Source organism: Nipponia nippon, unplaced genomic scaffold, assembly GCF_047370975.1.
Source record: "Nipponia nippon isolate SJK-2023a ecotype South Korea unplaced genomic scaffold, ASM4737097v1 scaffold_3, whole genome shotgun sequence".
NCBI classification, from domain to species: Eukaryota; Metazoa; Chordata; class Aves; order Pelecaniformes; family Threskiornithidae; genus Nipponia; species Nipponia nippon.
The window spans coordinates 88,201,981-88,223,256 of record NW_028262347.1 but is presented as its reverse complement, the minus strand read 5'-3'; the positions used below and the strand labels follow the sequence as shown (position 1 = coordinate 88,223,256).

Below are 21,276 nucleotides of genomic sequence, written 5' to 3'. Positions count from 1 at the left end.
TTTTTCAGAGATATGGGCCAGATTAACAACAACAAAAAAAATCAGAAATGTGAGATGGGAATCTATATATCTTTATGGCTTTGTGTTTGAGTATGCGTGAGACCAATAGGGATGTGTTGCTGCCAAGTTAGATGGGGTTGAGGTATCTAATACAGTACAGTTAGGAAATTCAGGCAAGGGAGCATGGCCAGAATAAGTACCAAAAAAGAAAGAATAGAGAGAAGAAAAAAATCTCTGTGAACTCTCCCTGAGAACAGAGAAAGCACTGTCTGTAGCACAGGGGCTGGGAAATGCATTTAGGCATGAGGCACACTTCTGTTGGTTTGAAAATAGATGAAATGGAAGTAACAATTGAGGCGAAGACCATCGTGCGTGGGTTGAAAGGGAGCGAATGCTCACGGGCATAGGTCTAGTGGCAAAAAAGACACGAGAGGAAGTTCTGTATTTCAAAGTGATTTGAAAATAACTACCAAATAACAGGGTTTTCTGCAGTTTTTAAACATAAGACAGTTGCACAAAGATGAGGCAGAAGAATACTCAAGTTGGAGGAGCTTTGTTTATTCTCATTTCATGAAATAATGTTCTAGCCTGAGGGAAAGGGTAGACTGGGCTCCAGTCTGCATCCGAAAGATGGGAGGGTGAGAAACTGAGGCTAATGAATTTGCAGTGTCTTGATCAACTGAGAGAGTGCTGAAGTTGTGAAGCTATGCTGTATTTGTGGAGGATGTTAGGAAGGGACCCAGGCAACTTGTAGTACAAAATTGCAGGGTGGCTGTGAGGAGCTTCTAGGTGCTACTGAGTCCGTCCCCCTTTGCCTGCTCCAGATCACTTCTCCAGGTCTCACTCTTCCACACTGTTGTCCATCCTGTCCTTTCTGCCTAGTGCTTTGCTGGGCAGAGGACTGCACTCCTATTTCCCCCAGAGAGAAACTGTCTACAAACTTCTTTTCTCTGGCTTCTGGCTGACTGGGAAGAATGTCCACCTTGTCTTTGCAGCCATATCCCCCTTCAGCAACTTGGGGCAATGTATCATTTACCTTTGGTATTTACAACCTTTAGCTATTTCCAATTACCACATCCTCTTTTTTCATTGTTTTGTTAAGCTATACATACTTGCTTTTTTAAAGTAATTTCCCATTAGTATGTCTCTCTAGCCCTTTATCTTTTTTTGTTGCTGTTTTCTGAACTCAATTCAGTTTTTCTTTTTTCCCCTCTTCCTAGTGAGCTGCCAAGAAGTAGTTATTACATCTTCTCAGGGACAGTAGAGAACCCAGGAGGTAAATTGCAGTATTAAAGAAAGAAAGAAGCAGAGAAACAGGTTTAAATGTTGAGTTCTGCATGTGTATTTCAAACCAGCATTTATAAATCAGAAACAGACAGAAAGTATTCTATAAATGTCTGTGAAGGAGAAGCTCTAAGCCTAGAGATAATTTGCTGAAGAGAAGTTTAAAGTTACTAGTTCTCAGGTATGGTCCTCCCAAGCAGTTAAGTTGAGAAATTATGACATCTTAGAGGACCAAATCTTGCTTTAATACAAGCAAGCGGGGCTAAAAATGAAGTCTATGGAAAAATTGTTACTTTGACCAGAAAGGAAAGCTAGAGGACATTGGTTAGAGGGGTGGGTATATGGATTGGTATGAACATATCTGTCCCATGTCATAAGGCCACACTTGAGGAGGCGTTTGTGGAGACTGAAAATATCGAGTGCTCTAGGGATCTTGCAGCATTGCTTTTGCCACTGTTGCATTTTTCTATGCCCAAACTTTTTCTACCTTTCATCTCTGCATTGGGGGCCACAGTTTCCCTGTAAATAATCCCCAAATTTTAATACCTAAAATGAAAAGACCTCGGTCGTCTTTTGCGCTGCTCAGGATCTCTAGCTTTAACCATATTTAAATTGTAAACTCCTCACGATGCACACTGCAGTTTGGTTTTGGTTTTGTGTGGGAAATATCAAATATAGTTGTGTCAGCCTGGTGAACCTAGGCAGGGAGACTAGATGTAGTGTGTTACTCTTGTACCTGATCTTCTGAAGAGGTTTTTATGGTACAGCTGCATCTATATACCTTTCTAGACAAGACACTGCCTGTGTTTCTTCAAAAGGAGATGCAGGAGATGGGTAACAACAGGGATTATGTGAGATGGGCAAGAGGATCATAGAATCATAGAATTATTAAGGTTGGAAAAGACCCTTAAGATCATCGAGTCCAACCGTTAGCCTAGTACTGCCAAGTCCACCACTAAACCATGTCCTTAAGCACCAGGTCTACCCTTCTTTTAAAAACCTCCAGGAGAATGCTGTGGGAGACAGTGTCAAAGGCCTTACTAAAGTCCAAGTAGACAACATCCACAGCCTTCCCCTCATCCACTAAGCGGGTCACCTTGTCATAGAAGGAGACCAGGTTAATGAAGCAGGACCTCCCTTTCATAAACCCGTGCTGGCTGAGCCTGATCTCCTGGTTGTCCCGCATGTGCCACCTGATGGTACTTAAGATGATTTGCTCCATGACCTTTCCTGGCACTGAGATCAGGCTGACAGGCCTGTAGTTCCCTGGATCCTCCTTCTGGCCCTTCTTGTAGATGGGTGTCACATTTGCTAACTTCCAGTCATCTGGGACCCTCCCCAGTTGATCAGGACGGCTGATAAATGATGGAGAGTGGCTTGGCAAGCTCCTCTGCCAGCTCCCTCAGGATCCTCAGGTGGATCCCATCTGGACCCATGGACTTGTGAGCATCCAGGTGGAGGAGCAAATCGGTGACTGCCACCTCTTCGACAACTGGGGCTTCATTCTGCGTCCTATCTCCATCTCCCAGCTCAGGGGCCCGAAAACCCCGAGGATGACCAGTCTGACTATTAACGACTGAGGCAAAGAAGGTATTAAGTACCTCGGCCTTCTCCTCATCCTTTGTGGCAATGTTTCCCTCTGCATCCAACAGAGGAGGGAGATTCTCCCTGGCCCTCCTTGTGTTGCTGATATATTTGTAAAAACATTTTTTGTTTTCTTTAACTGCAGTGGCCAGTTTAAGTTCTAGCTGGGCCTTTGCCTTTCTAATTTTCTCCCTGCATAACCTCACAACATCCTTGTAGTCCTCCTGAGTCACCTGCCCCTTCTTCCAAAGGCGGTAGGCTCTCCTTTTTTTCCTGAGTTCTAGCCAAAGCTCTCTGTTCAGCCAGGCCGGTCTTCTCTCCCGCTGGCTTGTCTTTCGGCACATGGGGACGGCCTGCTCCTGCACCTTTAAGACTTCCTTCTTGAAGAACGTCCAGCCTTCCTGGACTCCTTTGCCCTTCAGGACTGCCTCCCAAGGGACTCTGTTAACCAGACTCCTAAACAATGCAAAGTCTGCCCTTCTCAAGTTCAGGGTGGCGGTTTTGCTGACCCCCTTCCTTACTTCTCCTAGAATTGAAAACTCTATCATGTCATGGTTGCTGAGCCCAAGACAGCCTCCGACCACCACATCACCCACCAGGCCCTGTCTGTTTGTAAACAGCAGGTCCAGCGGGGCACCTCTCCTGGTTGGCTCGCTTACCAGCTGCGTCAGGAAGTTATCTCCCACACACTTCAGGAACCTCCTAGACTGCTTCCTCTCTGCTGTGTTGTATTTCCAGCAGAGATCTGGTAAGTTGAAGTCTCCCATGAGAACAAGGGCTAGATATCGTGAGACTTTAGCCAACTGCTTGTAGAATACTTCGTCTGTTTCCTCATCTTGGTTGGGTGGTCTATAACAGACTCCCACCAGGATATCTGCCTTATTAGCCTTCCCTCTGATCTTTACTCATAAGCACTCAACCTTATCATTACCGTCGTTGAGTTCTAGACAGTCAAAACACTGTCTAACGTACAAGGCTACCCCACCACCTCTCCTTCCTTGCCTGTCCCTTCTAAAGAGCTTGTAGCCGTCCATTGCGGCACTCCAGTTGTGTAAGTCATCCCACCACGTTTCCGTGATGGCAACCACATCATAGTTTTTCCTGCCACGCAATGGCTTCCAGCTTCTCCTGCTTACTGCCCGTGCTGTGTGCATTGGTGTAAATGCACTTCAGTTGGACTATTGCTCTCTTCTCCAACACAGGCATGCCACCCCTAGGCTCATCCCTAGCAAGCCTGGTTTTATCCCTTTCCCCCGTCGCATCTAGTTTAAAGCTCTCTCAATGAGGCCTGTTAACTCCTGGGCCAGGATCCTTTTCCCCCTTTGCAACAGGTGAAGCCCCATCTGGCTCCAGCAGGCCTGGTGCCATGTAAACTGCCCCATGATTGAATGGGGCTCAGGTAGCAGGATCTAAGTGCGTGCTTTGGTTTTGTGGAGCTCTGTTTGCTATAGAACAGGGAGCTGAGCACCACGGAGTCTCTTAGAAGCAGGGAAGCAATGCTGGGAGCTGCTCATCAGAGAAGTACGTAAACTAGAGTGAGGGACTGAAGGGGGTTTTGGCTGGGTGAAGAAAATGAAGAGGATTGTGACAATAAAGGTTCTTCTCAAATTGTTTGGATATTTTCATGCTAGCACTGGAAAAGTTGTTAAGTGAGCTCGTGTGCAATGTTATTTTCCAGTAGAAAAGGGCCCATTTACTCACAGGTTACAGACAGATACGGGCACAAAGGTATTTTTCTGTTATAAAATATAAAGTAGGTTTATATTTTATAAGAGGTTTATGTTTTCAGTGAGGGCATTTTCTTCCCCAATTAAAGTAGTATTTGAAAGTAAAGATGAGCTAAGAAATTTCAGTTAAATTATTTTGATGCATTTTCTTGGAATACTAAATAATTATTTCACCTTATGATTGGCTTCTCGGAGCAAAGATATTAAGTAATATAAAAGGCTTGTAGAAACTTAACTTTTTCACTACTTTTTGGAATTGCTTGTTAGCAAGAGAGTCCCTGGAATCATCAGCTTTTCTGCACTGCAACGTATTATTACACAAAGAAGTCAGCAGGATTGGATAGACTCACTGGTCCAGAAAAGCTATTAGACGAAGAAGATAGCTTGATTATGTTTTTCGGCTTCAGTACACTTCTGAAAAATGTTGAAAATGGAAGAAAATGGGATGTTTAGGTTCTTTACGCACATTTCTTAAAGGATGCCAGTAGCTGTTGCTAGGTTTTATCAACAGAGACAATTGGGAAAGAATGTCTGACAAAGAACCTTTTGGTCTGCTTTCTGTAGCACCGTTCGTTAACAAAAAGGTGTTGCCATTTGATGGCTGTTGGGTGTCCCATGCGAAATAAATTGGAAGGGTCAGTGCCATACCTAGAGGGTAGGTGTCCACTGTGAAAGCCTTTGTAGGCGTTCATTGGAATGTATGTTAGCAATCACAGGCAGAGTGAGCTTTGAGTGTATCAGTGCCCCAGGCAAAGAGATGTAGAGTACGGACACTAAAAGGAAAATAGAAGCCTTATTCTCTGTGTGCTAGCGCATGCATATTCAAAGGGAATATGTGATAGTTTGACATAGTATCAAGTTTTGTTGGCAGTCATTGAATCACCGATTGAGGGTTTCCACATTCCTAAAACAGGAAAAGCAGGAAAGCAGTAGGTTGAGGGAGAGGGGTAAGGGGAAGAAGTTGCCTTGTGTATCTCAGTCATCAAACCAGGGACCCAGTGACACGTGCCTATGCAGGGTGCCCTGCGGTTATCTCGGCACAGAGAAGGCAGCTGTTTCTTGCCCAGAGCTCACGTATCTTAGTGTCTCCGTGAACTGCTTATTCAGTTCTTGAACACGTGTTCATTGTTGCCCCTAAATCCATTTTTGCCCAGCTTTTTTGAACACCTTTAGCTCTCAGTAACTGGCCATTGGTGAGCTGTTCTAGCTAGCCCTGGGGTCTCCTGTATCATCCTGTGTCCCGCTCTTAGGGCCACACCTATCATCTCATTCATTTCTGTCTACTCTGCATCCTTGGCCCCCGTTTTCATGGTCTCAGCGATATCCCGTGCCCCATTTCTCTGCGCTGCATCGTTAGGCTGACACCATTAATGGTTCATTCTGCACAGAATAACTACTTGCTATTACTATCCATATCAAAATTATGGTTGCACCACATGATTATAGAAAGCTAAGCGAAAAATAAAAAGCCACCTAGTCATTAAGAAATTGCTGTTACAGCTAAACAAACTAAAGTAATGCTCCAGGCAGGCCAGGAAAAATCCAGAGAAAGCAAGCCTCAGCCTTCAGGCTTTGCAGAGTTACCCTGTGCCTGGGTACTACCAATGGCAATACTATCTTTACTGGGGTAAGGGGCTGCAAACTCCTTAGTTCTCAGTACTCCCTTGCCTCTGGGCGTCTCCATCAGGAACCATTCCCATGGCTGCTGGTGTTTAAAAAAGAGAAGCTCTTTCTATTTTGGTACTTTCCTTCTCTCCGAGTGTTGAGGAATGTTGTATTTCTCAAGCTTTGCAACCAGAGATCTTCCCAGTTTTTGTATTTCATATACAACAGGGACTCTTACAATGTTTTTGGTAAGAAAAGATCTAATCTTTTGTTACTGATCTTTTTTTTTTTTGTTCAAAATGCAGAGTGTCACAGTAAAACCTTACAAAACAGAAGAAACCGTTACAAGGTGCCTGCTACATATGAAGTGAATTGGCAAAATAAAACATTGCCTCCTTCAGCTCCTTCACCCTATTTCTCTAAGTTCATCATTGCTACCCTTCCTTCTAGTACTGGGACCATGATGGGCACTTCTCACGCTGCAAATGTGTTTTACAGATAGTAGGACAGGGCAGACGTATGTTGTAATACTATGTGTGTGCTTACAGTGCACACTCACTAAAATAATAATTTGTAGTCACTGTTTCTTTTAGAAGGTAGTGCTTGTAAACGATAGAGGCCTGTGAGGTTTTCTTGGACAAGAGGTATCCTGAGCAGCACGATGTAAGTGGAAAGTTACCTTGTATGGAGGTGCAATGTCCTGCACAGATCAAACAGTTTTGAATTCAAAACATGGTGAATCTTCCATCAGCTCCTACCCTTAGGGCAGAACATGAATATCTAGTTAAATTTATATACTACATTCCTACTAGCCTGAATTACACCAGAAACTAGCTCTTTAAGAAGATGCACAGCTGCAGAAAACATGAATCACATGTAAGCATTCTGTCAATCCAGAATGAGTCACAATTTATTTACAAATTCTTGTTTTGCAAAATACATTAATTTTACCTCAGCAGAAAAGAATGTCTTCATAAATGTGATGCTTTGATTCTCTCCGTGAGTCTAACTGTAGATTTGTGTTCAAGATCTCCCTTAAAATGCAAGGTAGTTGGAGACAGCTTTAATCAGAAATAGCTAGCAGGTAGGAAATTATGGACTTGGATGCCTGTATAATAAAGGGGACAAAAATAAGATTTCCACCACCCCACCCCCCCAAATGAAAGACAGTGTTATGGTATCGGCTGGCTCTTTTTACATAGATAATAATATTAACTCTCACACATAATTGTACCATAAAGGTTTTCTTGCTTTAATTTAAAACTCACCAGTCTTTAACATGGGGAATAAGAACTAAGATCATTGTCTTTATATGAGCAATAAAGCTACTGAAAGCCAAATGATTAAGGAAGGGTTTGGTTTTGTTTTGTGTTTTTAACTGTGTAATGGAATTACAGAATTCAAGATATACTGTATTTGACTTTAACCTGATTGTACTTCAGAAAGCTACATAATATAGTTATTCACATGAAATATGGGAACAGTACTAAATATTCCATCAGTGGGTTTTTGCTTTCAGGTCCACCAAGATTAGTGATTGAGGCACCTCTCTTCTGTCAAGAACTGTAGAGGCGAAGAGAAGAAAGCTGAGTAAGGAAAAAAATCTAGAACTAGTACTCTAAATGCTTAACCTGGTGGTGGTATTATTAATGTCTCACCTGTGGCTGTTACCCAAAGTTCGTTGTAATATGGAAATTAAGAATTGAATGGCACACAAGTGCAATTAACGCTGCTAATTACATATAATTTGTGAGGTTTTATGACAGTCTTGAAAAATGGTAGAAATAGGAAATGCCGCCCTGGAGCTAGGAGGAAGGTACTGTCTGAAGAATGCAATGGAAATGCAAGGTAAAGAAGATGGAGGATTGGGTAAGAAATTGGTTCTCGCCCAGGAAAGGACAGGAGAGAGTCCTGGTTCTGGCACATGCATTTCATATGCCAGCACTCAACTGCAGAAACTTGCTGCTCCCAAAGGCAGCTGAGGCTTTTAAGCACCTTTAGCAGATAGCTGGGAGAGCCTAAGCAAGAAATTAGTATAGCTGCTACTGTCAGAGCTGAGTTGCTAAGAGTAGGCCTTTTTCTTAATCTGTTTTCTTTCCAAAGTTTGTTTCCAGTTTTAATGAAATCTATAACTTTATATGTTATGGGAATAAATGTGGCTAACTCGTTTTCTTAATCTTGTCGGGGAATGGAAGTGACCCAATGTGATTTAGCAAGTAGTGGGCGCTCTGTGCTTGAGGAGGCGTTGACTCAGTTAAAGCGGTGTGTGAAAGTGTAAAACTGCATTGTGCCTAGCCTGTGGTTTTCAGGTGTTAGACTTGTATTGAAGCAAGAAACTTTGGATTTGCTCACATGAATTTTATCCTTCCTTTCTTCTACAGACTATAGACTATGCTAAAAGTGCTGTTATGCAGGTATCATGCTGTAGCCAGAGGCATAAGACTGAGTGTGAACGCACCTGTATCAATATGGAGGTGCTTTATACTAGAAGAGATTGTCTTGCTTACTAGACATGAGAAGTTATCTCAATATACTCAGTTTCAGTATACGTGAAATCTGTACCTATGTGGTGGGCAGGAGGTGGTTTTGCCTGTTTGATTAGATGTGAAGAAGTACAGCTTGACATTAGTTGTGAATAGTCTCGGAGAGTGAGTTTGTGCCTGCAGAATACCCTGCTTACTCTAAAAATATTCATCTAGACTGCTTTATAATCTGCATGTGTATACAAATTGCTTCATTTACTACTGCAATACTGTCTGGTCCCCTCTGGGGTAAAATACAGAGACAGCTATTTACTGATTGATCATTCAGCACAAATCCATTGTGCCGTGACACCGTTCAGGATCCGTCCCTACCAGCAAAGGCAGCATTTGCAATTAAACTCTTCTCTGAGACCATGGCAGCGGCAAGGTCAGATGCTTACAACTAAACAAATGTTTGTCTAACGACAGCTTGATGTACTTTTATCTCTAAACACAGTTAACACACAGCATTACACAGTTGCACCGAGAGCATTTTTCCACAATTCTTCAGAAGGCATTAAGAAACAAAGAGCAATATGGTAATGGAAATAGCCCCCTACATATAGAGAAAGCTGTGGGAATAGAAAAAAATTGGAAACGTTTTATTTCAAAATTTATCTATATTTTTTAAAAGCAGAATAAGTTCTTTGTTGCAGGTAATCAAATATTTAGGTTGACTTAAAATGTATGACTTATGAAAACCTAAATGTTCTGCTTTCATTGAACCTAAACTGATTTTCATTGTTCATGTGATTGCCCTCAAAATATCAATTTTGCCCAGCACTGGTTTTATATCTGTCCATCTGCATGATTTCTTTAAGCTGTGAGCCAAATCGAGACCAACACATGTATCATAAACAGCAATGCATTTAATTCTGTTATTTATTTTCCTTTGTTTTCATGTGTTTGTAGCCCTCTGCAAGCATTCTATTTTCCATATATTTCAGAGAAAATATTATAAATCTGTCATGGACCATTTGCAGAAAACAAATCTTTGTAAAGTAATAACATGGAAGGAGATATATCTAAAAGAGGTAATATCACAGCAATAATTAATGGCCAAAGCCTGGTAACAACTATGAGGAATATTTTTTTTCATATAAACAATGGATGAGAGTATAATCAAGTAAATCAGATCTCAATAAACAAGAAGCCAGTTAAAAGCCTCATAAACAATGCATGAATGAGAAAAAGATTGTTGTGGAGTGAACAATTAACCAGAGACTTAGCTGAAAAGTAGTTAATGACACAGGCATAATAATCACGGCTTCTAATGACAACAAAATTGGGAAGACAATACTGTCTTCTCATGAAAAATAAGTCATTCTGGCATGAAAACATTTAGAATTCATATTTTATTATTTTAATAGAGAATTGTTAGAATAGAACTGTACTGAGAGTCTAACCTTGCAAGGATATTTCTCTACTGTTATGAAAGCCAACAAAATGATATTAAAAATTGCAAAAGCTGCAAACCAAAACACTTATTTGCCAGAACTGTGGGAAGCGAAATACCTAGTGAATACCTTTTTCCTGACTCTTTTCTGTTTATAATGAACTGGGTTTCTTGCATATCCCCTTAATGTACATTTTATAAAATATGTCATATTTTTCTCAAAAACTGGTTCCAGCACATGGAGACAACTTTAATGTTAAAAAAACAAAACCCAAAACCAATGCATATTTGGAAGCCTAGCTGAGAGGTGTTTCATGAGACAGGAATACCAGTAACAGCTTCCAAGGGTGTTTGGTCTCGGAATACTATATAGAAATTTCATGTATATCCTTTAAAAGGAAATGCTAAGTGATATTTAAAAAAAAAAAAAAAAAATTCATTGTGGAGGTGGCATAGACCAACCAGTCTTCTGTCTCAAGTGCAGAGCTAGTCACTGGGATCCCAGCTCAGGCCTACAGACTGGATGCTGGAAGAGTCCCGGTTCATCATGGGCACCTTGGGGCTTCTTCAGCCCGGAGCTGAGGTTGGGAAATGCTGGTGATCTTGCGTGGTGCGTAGTCTGCAAGACTGGAAGACCCCGGAGCTGCTGTGGTGGCTGGTCCAGAACAGGGAGCTCGAGCCTCACTGGTTTATTTGGAATGGTCTTTAGGCTCCATTTTCATGGAAACAGTATCTGTAAACTGCGGAAAACATGGATGAATCTTGGGCTTTACCCCTGGATCAAGACTATGGCTTTCTTATTTTCTGCTGTGCATCAGGGAGTGAAACCAATTTCCAGGGCTTTTGCAGCTTCCTGATTCTTAGCATTTTCTTCCTATGTTAACCTGATAGAAAACCTGACAGGTTTCTAATGGGAATTTACTACTGTGTTTTGGGAACGGAGGGAGGGGGAAATCAGGAAAGCCAGTAAGTTGCCACAGAATGTTTTTGCTTCAGATAAATTATCTTTCTGAAGAAACTGAGTTTGTTAGAGGATGTTCTGCCTTGTTCCACCTTTGGTGTGATCAAAACTCCTCTTTTTTTGTTTGTTTTTTTTTTTTTTTAAAATGAGATCACTGGTTACTACTGACTGCTAATATATACCATCCAAAGAAAGGGGATCTTTACCAATTTAAATTTGTCTAGGTCTTGTTCTCTTCCTTATGCAGCCTCTCACCCATTCATCTTTGGTCTGCTTTATAAGGCACAGAGTAGAGGGCTCAAAATAAAGCTGTACTTTGAACGCTGTCCTTTTGAGTTCTTGGGAAACTCCTTAAAATAATGAACTAGAAATAAAAGTAAATAAGATGAGAAGTAAAAAATGAGATTTAAATTTAAGATCTGAGAAGATATAATACCTACTAAAACTAGGGTCCAGTGATGTTGGAGCCCCAGGGACAAGACTTTTGGCACGTAAAGAAAAATGTTCTGGAACTGCTCTCACTTGAAGTTTCGTGTATTCCAGAGGGTAAAGTTAATCTGTTAACCCAGTAAAATATTAGACTCTAGTGTCAAACCTGTAATGATGATTAACACCATCAAGCAATACATGTGGCATCATTTCATGTTCTTGTTCCCAGCCCCTGAGCTGAGAGCCAAAGCAGATCTTTCATCTTATTCTGTGAATTGGAATGGGACTAAGGAAACAGGTCTTACGCTGAAATTTGCTGACTTTGAAATGTGGCTTTTTTTGGCAATCTGTGTGGCCACGTGCCATGCGATATGGGAGAGATGGTTAATTTGCTCCTAACTGCTAGGTGACCTTTCCTGTTGATGTAAGGCTGTGTTTCTCAATCTTGCTTTTACTAAAATGCAGATCAAATTATAAATTCATGTATATATTAAAAAATGATACATCAAAATACTTCAGAAAACTGCTTAATGCTGGATGGTGCTCAGAGCTGAAACATGAGATAGGAATGTATGCCTGTTAGGATGTTGACCTGCTTGTTCTCAGTAGATTTTCGTGTCCCTTGCCACTTACAGAGGTCCCAGATTTTAATGAAATGATTTTTTTTTTCTAACTACTACCTTCTAAATGCCACCTGGATAGTGTCCAACAAGCAATCCTGCTAAACTTTGTAGAAAATTCTGGCCTGAGTGTAACTCCTATGCTTTCACTCGTATTGCGGGAACTGTGCTGATTTTTTGTTTCCGTCTGTAATTGTAACTTTTCACTGAAATCTTCTCTCGCTTTTGTGTTTTATCTGCAGGAGGAAAAGTACAATGTGGAAAGATTTTTTTTTTTTTTTTTTTTTTTAACTAAACTATTTGGATATAACACGGAATATATGGAGGGAACTCATCAAAAGATTGCACTGAGACCGCTTTTACATAGCTCCAGCTTGGAGAATATTGTTGCAAAATGTAGTAAATAATTGCCTAAATAAAATAGAGCACAATATTCATTTTAGGCCATTTCCAGCACTTGTTGCTTTCAGAAACCTATGTTACAGTAAATTTTGTTGCTCTTCATTGTACTGTCCTCCCAGTCTCTTACCATTTAGGGGAGCTTTCCAAATCCGTATCTCTGCGTGGATGAGCATCATGGAAAATTGTGGAAATTGCCATGTTGGGTCAATGGTCTTCCCTTTGTGTGTGTGTGTTTTTCTCAGCAGTGTTTTCTAAAACAATAGGATATCAACAGTCTATATTGCCAGAGCTGCCACCTTAAAGGTGAAAACTAGAGTTTCTTACAAATTCTTCTCGAGAAGTAAAAAAGCAGTGTTGTTAGATCTGCTAATAAAAAAGTCTTATCTCATTAAACTAAGTCTGGGGCTTTTCAGACTTAAGCTCCTATGAAAACCATTTTAGGTGCCTGATTATATTACTGAAAAATCTCCATTTAAGACATAGCTCATGTCTTAAATTATCAGTATTTTTAAAGTGAACTGGCTCGCTACTTCTCTCATTCCTTAAAAGCCAATCCTGTTCAATTTTTGCTAGTTAAGGAATTGCCAGGTGTGTTGAACACAGAACCAATCTGTCTTGTATTTTCTTATTGATTGTTCAGCTAGTACAGCGTGTCCTGGTCACAGGAGGTAGTAATGCCAAGCAGATGATGCTTGTTATCTCTTTCTCTTCTCCTGAGGCCTTTCCCAGTGGCTTCGATGGAACCAGGTTTCGCATTTCATATCCCGATGGAGATTTTCTGCTTTGTTAATCAAATGTAAGTAGTTCAAATACTTGTCCATTTTTGAAATTTAGATTAAGTTTTTCTTCATAGAAGGATGATTAAAAATTACTGGATTCATACTAAGTTTCTGTGACACTAGCAATCTGACCTATTAAAAAAAAAATTTATAACCCAACCCCTGTTATTTCAGCCTTACATTTAATTGAAGCCAAGTTCGTCCTTAGGCAGTTCTTGCTAGAACAGGGAGTTGGACCACTGCAGTTCTGTGCACAGGCGGAAAAGGAAAAGGACTGAGTCTAAAAGGAGTGGATAGCAGGTTCGTTGGACATGAATTTGTCATAATTTATTCCTAATTGGATCTGTCTTCTGACTTGAATACTATGTGGGTTGTGAGGTTCCCCCCCCCCCCCCCCCCCTTGATATGGCTGGAAGGAGAAATGCTGCAAGGTAACTATTCAAATCACATTAGGGGAAAAAGTCTGTCAAGTTAGATACCATCAGGTCTATCTCAGCCATCAGGATTGCCATTTCCTATTTTGATTCACAGTGATTTTTACTGTGAGCAGAGGAGTGTTTAAATACTGGATCATTTCACTGTATTTCTGAGTATTTCTTGATTCTGTGACAGTGATCATCTACCCTGTGGTCACTGCAAACACTAAAGCAGTTAATCCTTTACTTGGGTATCTTTAGATAGAGAAGTCCTATTTTCCAGAGTTGTAGCTCAGTTACCTAAGTGGCTTTTGGTAAAACCTTAATTTTGTAGGCCATTTCCAAGTTGAAATGTGCAATCTGTCTTGATTACTAAACCCCAGAAACATACAAGAAAAAATATAGTATTTATTAAAGAATGTGTTATAATTTATATATTTGCAACGAAAAAAAGCTTGAAAATGTTTATTTGTCTCCAGTTGATGGTAACCACTTGTCTTTACAAGGTTATAGCTTTTAGATTGGGTGTAAAGGTTTCCAGAAGAGTAAGGGGAGAAGCACACTTCTCAGTGCACTGGTCTACTGTTATTGTGACCACCTGTAGCCCAGGTGTGATTCCTCTTCCCTAGTGAAGCTGGATTTACATGTACAGATCCACATCACCCATCTGCAAACCCCGGACTGGGCTCTGTTGTCCTGGGAATGCTGGGATATACATTCCCTGTGCGGAGTCACAGCATTGTGCCACGCTCTGCTACCAGGGTCCTATTTAGAGGTGTAACGAGAAACTTGGACTTCAGGTCCAAGGGGATGAATGCTGATCGTTATTTTGACCTGTTCAACCCAGGGACACAGCTTTCATTGCAAGCTGGTATAGGTGGCTTTATTGTCACCTTCCCTATATACAAATATTCTTCCCAATGATATTTTTCTGAAGGTGATTCACGTGATGAAATAAGTCTTCTGGAAATCTCAGTGTCTCGCTTCAAATCTAGCTTGCTTATTGTTTGGCGACTTCCTGGATTGCAACTTTTGAGTGCTACAGAAATATTGCTACAGAAATATTGTGAGAGCACAGGCAGCCTCTCCACGATGTGGGAACTGAGCATACCAGAAAATGCACTGTCCATCTGTCATACTTCACGTGCTACAGAAAATCAACTATAACATTGCTATTTTTAATATGATCAAGTCAGAAAGAGTCTTACAAGGGTTTGCCGGGCACATTTACTGCTATCCTTCGTGCCATCTGACTGAGATGAAGATGAGCAAGATCACTGCAAGGATCTGGATTTCACAAGAAGTACACGGTCACATCCAGTCTCTAAAGAAAGGCTTCACAAATACAGATGCATTTGTACAAAGTGTTTTGTTCACTGATATGGTGAAGCATCAACAGAAATTGCAAAACATCTGGTCTTTGGGCAAAGAGATATGTGCTTACTGTGTTAATAACGCCTGCCTGGAGAGTTGGCAGACACTCAACTTGGACAATTTGGACACCAGGGGTTTGTGACTGGGTGCTAAAAGGTACAAAGGTCAGTGCCACCAAAACTTCCATACTCCCCCTCCCTGCGATTCATGAGGAGGAACACGAGGGGCCGTGTGGTGGGTGTGATGAATGCTGCTCGCTCGTCTGTGAGTGTGCTCAGTGAGAAGATGCCCTTTTTACTCCAGAAACAAATCACATCTTGGGGCCACCCATGTGAAAGATGACTGACAGCTCTCACCGTGTGCTGCACCAGCAACTGCCGTGCAGCATGGCTGGGGAAGGGTATGGGCTGAACTATTGCTATGGGAGTGGTTTGCAGCTCTTTTGCAAACTGATGGTGAGATGTATAAAGGAGGAGAAAGTTCTTCTGTGACCTTGGCACCCATGTGAAAGAACATCATTAAGCAAGACTACTAATGTGCTGTGTTTCATAGCTACCAGGTCAGCACGCAGGGTGATGCAGGTTAAAGAATTTAAGCTGTCTCTCAAGATAGCATGAGATTGGAGATAGCTCCAGTTTAAAACAAACTTAGAACTTCTGCAAATTCTTCATGAATGTCAGTAAATACTGGAAATAGGGGAATGAGATAGAGGTACTGTTCTAGTTCTGTTAGAGGTTTTTTCTTTATTGTGATTCATCTGGAGGTAGGAATGGTAATGAAAAACTTCCCTGTTATGCTCAACAAAAAATGGATGAGAATATGTCAGTGAGCATGTCTATTGACTGAATCATGGAAGAATAGCAGTGGAAGGGGCCTTAGTGTGTCCAGTGATAACTTCCAGCTCAGCAATCCAAATGACGTATTTGGCAGGTCAGTGTGTAGGGGCTTGTCCCCCTTTATTTTCATCTGCCCACCCAATTTTGGCCATTTTTGGCAATAATAGAAAACTTGGTCTTCAATGTATTCTGTGATAGCTATATAGAACAACTGTTCTGGGTGATCCTCAATTATAAGAACTTATTTTCTGGAACAGAATTACCTGTGTTGAAGTTAGTCTAGTCCTTCTTAAGTCATAGTGTTCTGCCTGGTTTGCCCACAGCTCCCGCCCTTTCCTGGCCAGGGAATCTCCAGCTGCGGACCTGCTGCTTTGGGCTTTCCTGGCTAGGCAGTGTTGCCAGCGTTCCCTGCCCAGTAGCTTGGCTATTACACATTTTAAAGAAAATGTACAAACTCTTTCACTTAAGCTCTGTCATATGTTGCGATGGTCGACTGCAAAAGGTAAGAATCATTCCAGTTACATAAACCTCAGTCCTCATTCAGTCCTTTTCATTCCAGGGTGGACTGGTTTAGCTAACTACTCCCTTTCTTCCCCCTAAATGTTTCTAGTAGCTGTTTGATCCTTTTGAAGTCTTGTATTTTTAATTCTGTCTTTCTGAAGCTTGTTACAAGCAGCTAGCAATCCTCCAAGACCTTTTAAATAAATGAGTTAGAAAATCATCTACTGTGCTCCTAGCAATGTTGAATTACTGTTTAAATAGAGCAAATTAGATCCAAGACAAGGTATCTCTTATCAATATCCTCTCATGTGACATTGTCAGCTCAAGATTGGTTTAGTCATTGCAATTTCAATATCACTTGTGTTCATCAAGTAGGGCTCTTGTTTCTTTTATAGAAGATTTCAGTGTCTTGGGTTGCATTTATCAATTGTTCTATTTAAATAGTCACTTGGTGCTCTTGGTAATTCTAAGCCCTGAGGAAGGTTGGTTTGGCTGCAAGATCAGCTCTGCGGATAGATGAAATGGTATGTTGACACAACAAAATAAATGAGCTATTAAATAAAAGTGTGTTGAGTTTCGCTTACCTAAAGAACTACGTGGCATAAAATAAAGTATGAGAATCATTTAGAAAGGTTTTTCCACTGAGTGCACTTCAGATTTCTCCCAGCCTTTAAATAGCCACTTTCCCCCTTATACTCACTGGCTTTATTTCTGAAATAGAAGACAGACATGACTGTTGTGCCTTTCATTAAATCTTTATGGTAGCATGTCAGTCTTTGCTGGAGCCAGGGGATCCATGAAAGTAGGCGGGTTGTATGTCCTTTCTATTATTTTTTAGAAATGCTCCCGTATTCTAGGAGCGTGGCAGGTCAGGGAAGGTCTGGAAAACGGAAGCAAAAAGCTATCAGGTAATTCACCCTGATGCATCCTTTGCGATGAGTGTTACCAGATCTTTTCTGGCATTCTGGGGAGAATTTCAGGCAATGCTCCAAATGCCAGAAATAAACTGAGTGTTCACATATGGGAGTAGGGAGTATGCCACCTTAAAGGAAGTTTGAATTAAAAGTATAGCTTTCAGTAAATCACGGGGATGGTGAACCTCTAGGCAGAACTGAAGGCATCTCCTTAGGTCCTTTCTTCCATCATATAATTGCAAGCAACCACAGAGGAGAAACAGAAGTCCAGCAAGATAGGCAGAAGCTTCATCTTGAACACTTGTTGCAAAACACCCCTCGAAGTCCTGCATAAAATCCGTTGTACAAGAGCAAAAGCCAGACTTGGATGTTTGTGCCCTGCATGGGAAGCAAAAGAGATCAAGGAAATCACCCACGTCATGGGCAGCTGCACAAGCAGCGAACGTGCGAGGCAAAATTCCTGGGTGATTCCCAGTGGACCATGCGACAGAGGCAAATAAAATCCTTTCGTTGTGTCGGCTAGTTTTTAATTGCAAACCCCAGAGAACAAATTTATTCTTGGGAGCATAGGCAAGGCAAGCTAACCAAACACCCGAGAACTTTGCCTGCATTGTGGAGCAGAAGCACATGTCCCTCAGCCAGTCTCCGGGAAGGAAAAAAAAAATCAAACAGCCCAAACCAACCATGGCAATCAAATTATGTAGCAGGGGTGGGGGTGGTAGAAAGTGAGGGGCAGACGTGGAGGGGAAATAAAGGGAATGTTTCTACCCTATATTTGGCTAAGAACTTTTTTCCTCCTGATAAAAAAATGCATTTGGCTTTGATCAGAATGGTTTCCTGCTGTTTCTGCCCCTCTTCTACTCCGCTTCTAGTTGTGAGTTTGTGCCAGTTTTGTGTTGCCTTTTTATGTTGCCCTGACAGCTACTAGCTGTCATATAAATAATCTGTTTCTGAAATAGATTCTACTTTCTGAAAGATGCAAAATTATACAGGAAGCAAATTTGCTTGAACCAAGTAAGCTGTCACTAAAAGACTAAGGAGAAGCTAGTGAGAACTGGCAGGAAGGGTAAACATCTCTCAAGCAGTAGCAAAAAGGAGTGTTTCTGCCTTTTCTGCCTTAGTTTGGTGTCCAGAAATACCTGTTTCTTCTTCTTTGTGTTCCCCTTTAGCCCAGGCCTTTATGTCTGCTGTCTGTGATGTGCAGTGCGGTCCTTCCCTGGGTCTGTGGCAAGAGCACGTGACCTGCTACTGAAGTTTGTTTGCTATCGGTCTGTCATGCTGGTGAAAGAGTAGCAGCTATATTGCTTTCCTGCTCTAATAAAACAAGGGTGATGCTCTCTGAGTGGTCAAGCAGTGCAGTATGATACTCTTGCTACGCTATCAGACTATAAACTAGTCCTTTTTAAGCACTAATTATTCTCTGTCAAGTTGGTTTTCATTTTCTCCTTTCAGTGGAAACGAAAGAGCTGAGATCTACAGGCAATAGCAGTGATATAGACGATACGTGTTCTGATAATGGCATATACTGCAGCTTGCTGGTGTCTTGCTAGATGATCATATATAAAGCTAATGGATCTTCAAAGTACTATATTAAGTTGTGCTTTTTGGTTGTCCTGCATAGGTAGGATCAGTCATTTCATCTAGAGATAGAGAAAGATTTCGTTTAAGTTACTAACCAATATAGTATGAATTTTATGTATCTGGAACCAGGTGTTTGCAAATTAACTGTGTTGGACTCAGGCTGAATAAATTAATGAATTTCAAATATTCTAGGATCAGAGAACTTCACAGTCACCTTACAAACAATTTATTAACAAAAAAACATCTTAAGGCAAAATTTGCTTACTAATTATTCACAGAGCTCTAGTATAACAATGCCGCTGCGGAAAAAGAGTGGCTAATGAATTTATCACGTGAGGCTTTTTTGTCTTGATGTATCTTCTAATGGGTTTGCCCTGCGAGTTCTGGCACTCAAGGACTGATGAAAAGCAATAATGCTGGGCACTGAAATTTATAAACCAATTTACACCGTGGAAGAAATAACAGATTTTCATTGAGTTAATGTTTAATTATCTGAGATCTTCTGTTCTTTATTTCTTGTAGCTGAATTGGTCTGTCACTTCTGTTAATTAATTAGACAAAAGAAAAAAAAATCAAGTGCACTGTTGCTCAAATTAGCGTCAGTTGTGGGATTAGTGCATGGTTTATTGCCCCCATGAACATGCACTGCCTCTGCTTTGCTATCAAAGGCCAGTGTGGGCTCAAAAGCTGAACCACTGCTGGCTTTGAGGAAAGAGAGGAAAACAGCCTTTTCAGGCTTGATGAGCTTAGAAATATCTGACTGTCTCTAGCTAGCTAGAAGCCTGATTCCTTTAGCACAATGACCTTAAATATGCCAGCAATGGGAAATATCTTAGCAGTCATTACCCTTGACTTTAAAGGAACTTATTTTGGGATTGCCACGGCTGCCAGCCCGAGCTGTGATCTGAAGGTTGCTAAGGTTACGAGGAGGCCTTCAGTGATGTGCAGTGACATTCAGATAGGAGGAAGCAACAAATCGAGTGAAGAAAACAATTTTTGAAATTGGACTTTCAAATATATTTAGATGATTATTTGCTTACCTTTCTTCCCTGACCTATAGGAGCTCCACATCAGAAATTTAGTAAATTATTTCAGAGGGTTGTTTTACTGGGCAAAACATGATAGAGTGCAGGTGATACATTGCTATGTTTTAATCTATTCTAGAGGAAACATGTCTTGTCTAATAATTTCTTTTTTTTTTTTTTTTTTACCTTCCTCCTCATGAGTTATGAGGATGCAGAGCATGAGGTGGAGATGGGGGAACCTGTCCCCACCTCCTATCTCCACTTCATCCAGCCCCAGCATGTTCCTCCTTTCTCTCCAAAATCCTGCTGGAAGGAGCCCCTAGGGGCAGTGGGGAGTGATGCTCCTGTCTAGGCTCCACTCCATTTTTATTTGGGCTGTAAAACAGTCTGGCAGTTAAGTGTAATTCACTATTTTCTCTCTTCCTGGAAAGGAGGAAGAGCTGAGCTTGCTTGGTGAGAGTAAAGTGACTGTTTTGTACAGCTGTGATGAAAAGTCTCCAGTGGGATGGCAGCACTCCTTTGCATCAAGGAAAACAGCGACACTGATACTCCCAGATCCTTATAAACTACCTAATTCATGCTAATTTATAGGAGGTAAATGCCAAAAAAGGAGGTAGATGCTTGCAGTCTCTTTTTACGAAGCCTATACAGCGTGCCTAACGCTGCCCGCAAATGCCAATGGTAAGATCTTTTTCACACATGGAAGTATTAGAGGTAAGAGGTGGAATGCAACGTGGAAAAATCTACTGGCAAGGCTTCTGTATAAACAGTATCTTGGGGTTTGGGGAAACTTTTATAAGCCCCTGATTTTCAGCTTCATTTCATCTTCTGTCACTTTCTGTAATGCTTATGGTAAATAACACTTTATTTACATTTTTTTCTTTAAAAATCTGAATGTTATGGAAAATAACAGGGTGCATCACATTTTCTTAAATGTTTGTAGTTTAATGTATGGGAGCATAAAATATAAGCACAGATATAATTCTCATAATATGAATAAGTAAAACTGTGGTATGAATAGTATAGCTGTAGTCAGGCTCTGTATCCACCATTTAGACAAATGATGAAAAATAAGGAAGTTCGAAATATTAAATAAAACGTGAATACATAGCAGTGTTTAAGAAAGAAGATGGTGAAGCATGAAAGGAGAATCCTAGTGAATCAAGTAACTTTTCTGAATGAGTATTCTAAAAAGAATACATTTCTGCGGTATTTAGAGATTTTCCTAAAATTATCTTTAGAAGCCCTGTTCCAACTCAGAATTGGGTGTATTTTAGGTCTCTAAATAAACCTCACTGCTAGGATTCTGGATTATTCTCC

At 40.9% G+C, this 21,276-nt stretch overlaps 1 long non-coding RNA gene across 1 annotated transcript in view; it reads left to right on the top strand.

Annotated features, from left to right (window-relative positions):
* The window catches only part of LOC148054748 (uncharacterized), an 82,432-nt gene extending 65,475 nt beyond the window's left edge, over positions 1-16,957 (top strand). Inside the window, exons 3-4 of the long non-coding RNA XR_015706645.1 lie at positions 13,249-13,326; positions 14,663-16,957. This is a non-coding gene — a long non-coding RNA (uncharacterized LOC148054748). The remainder of the gene's footprint in view (positions 1-13,248; positions 13,327-14,662) is intronic.
* Positions 16,958-21,276: the final 4,319 nt, after the last annotated feature.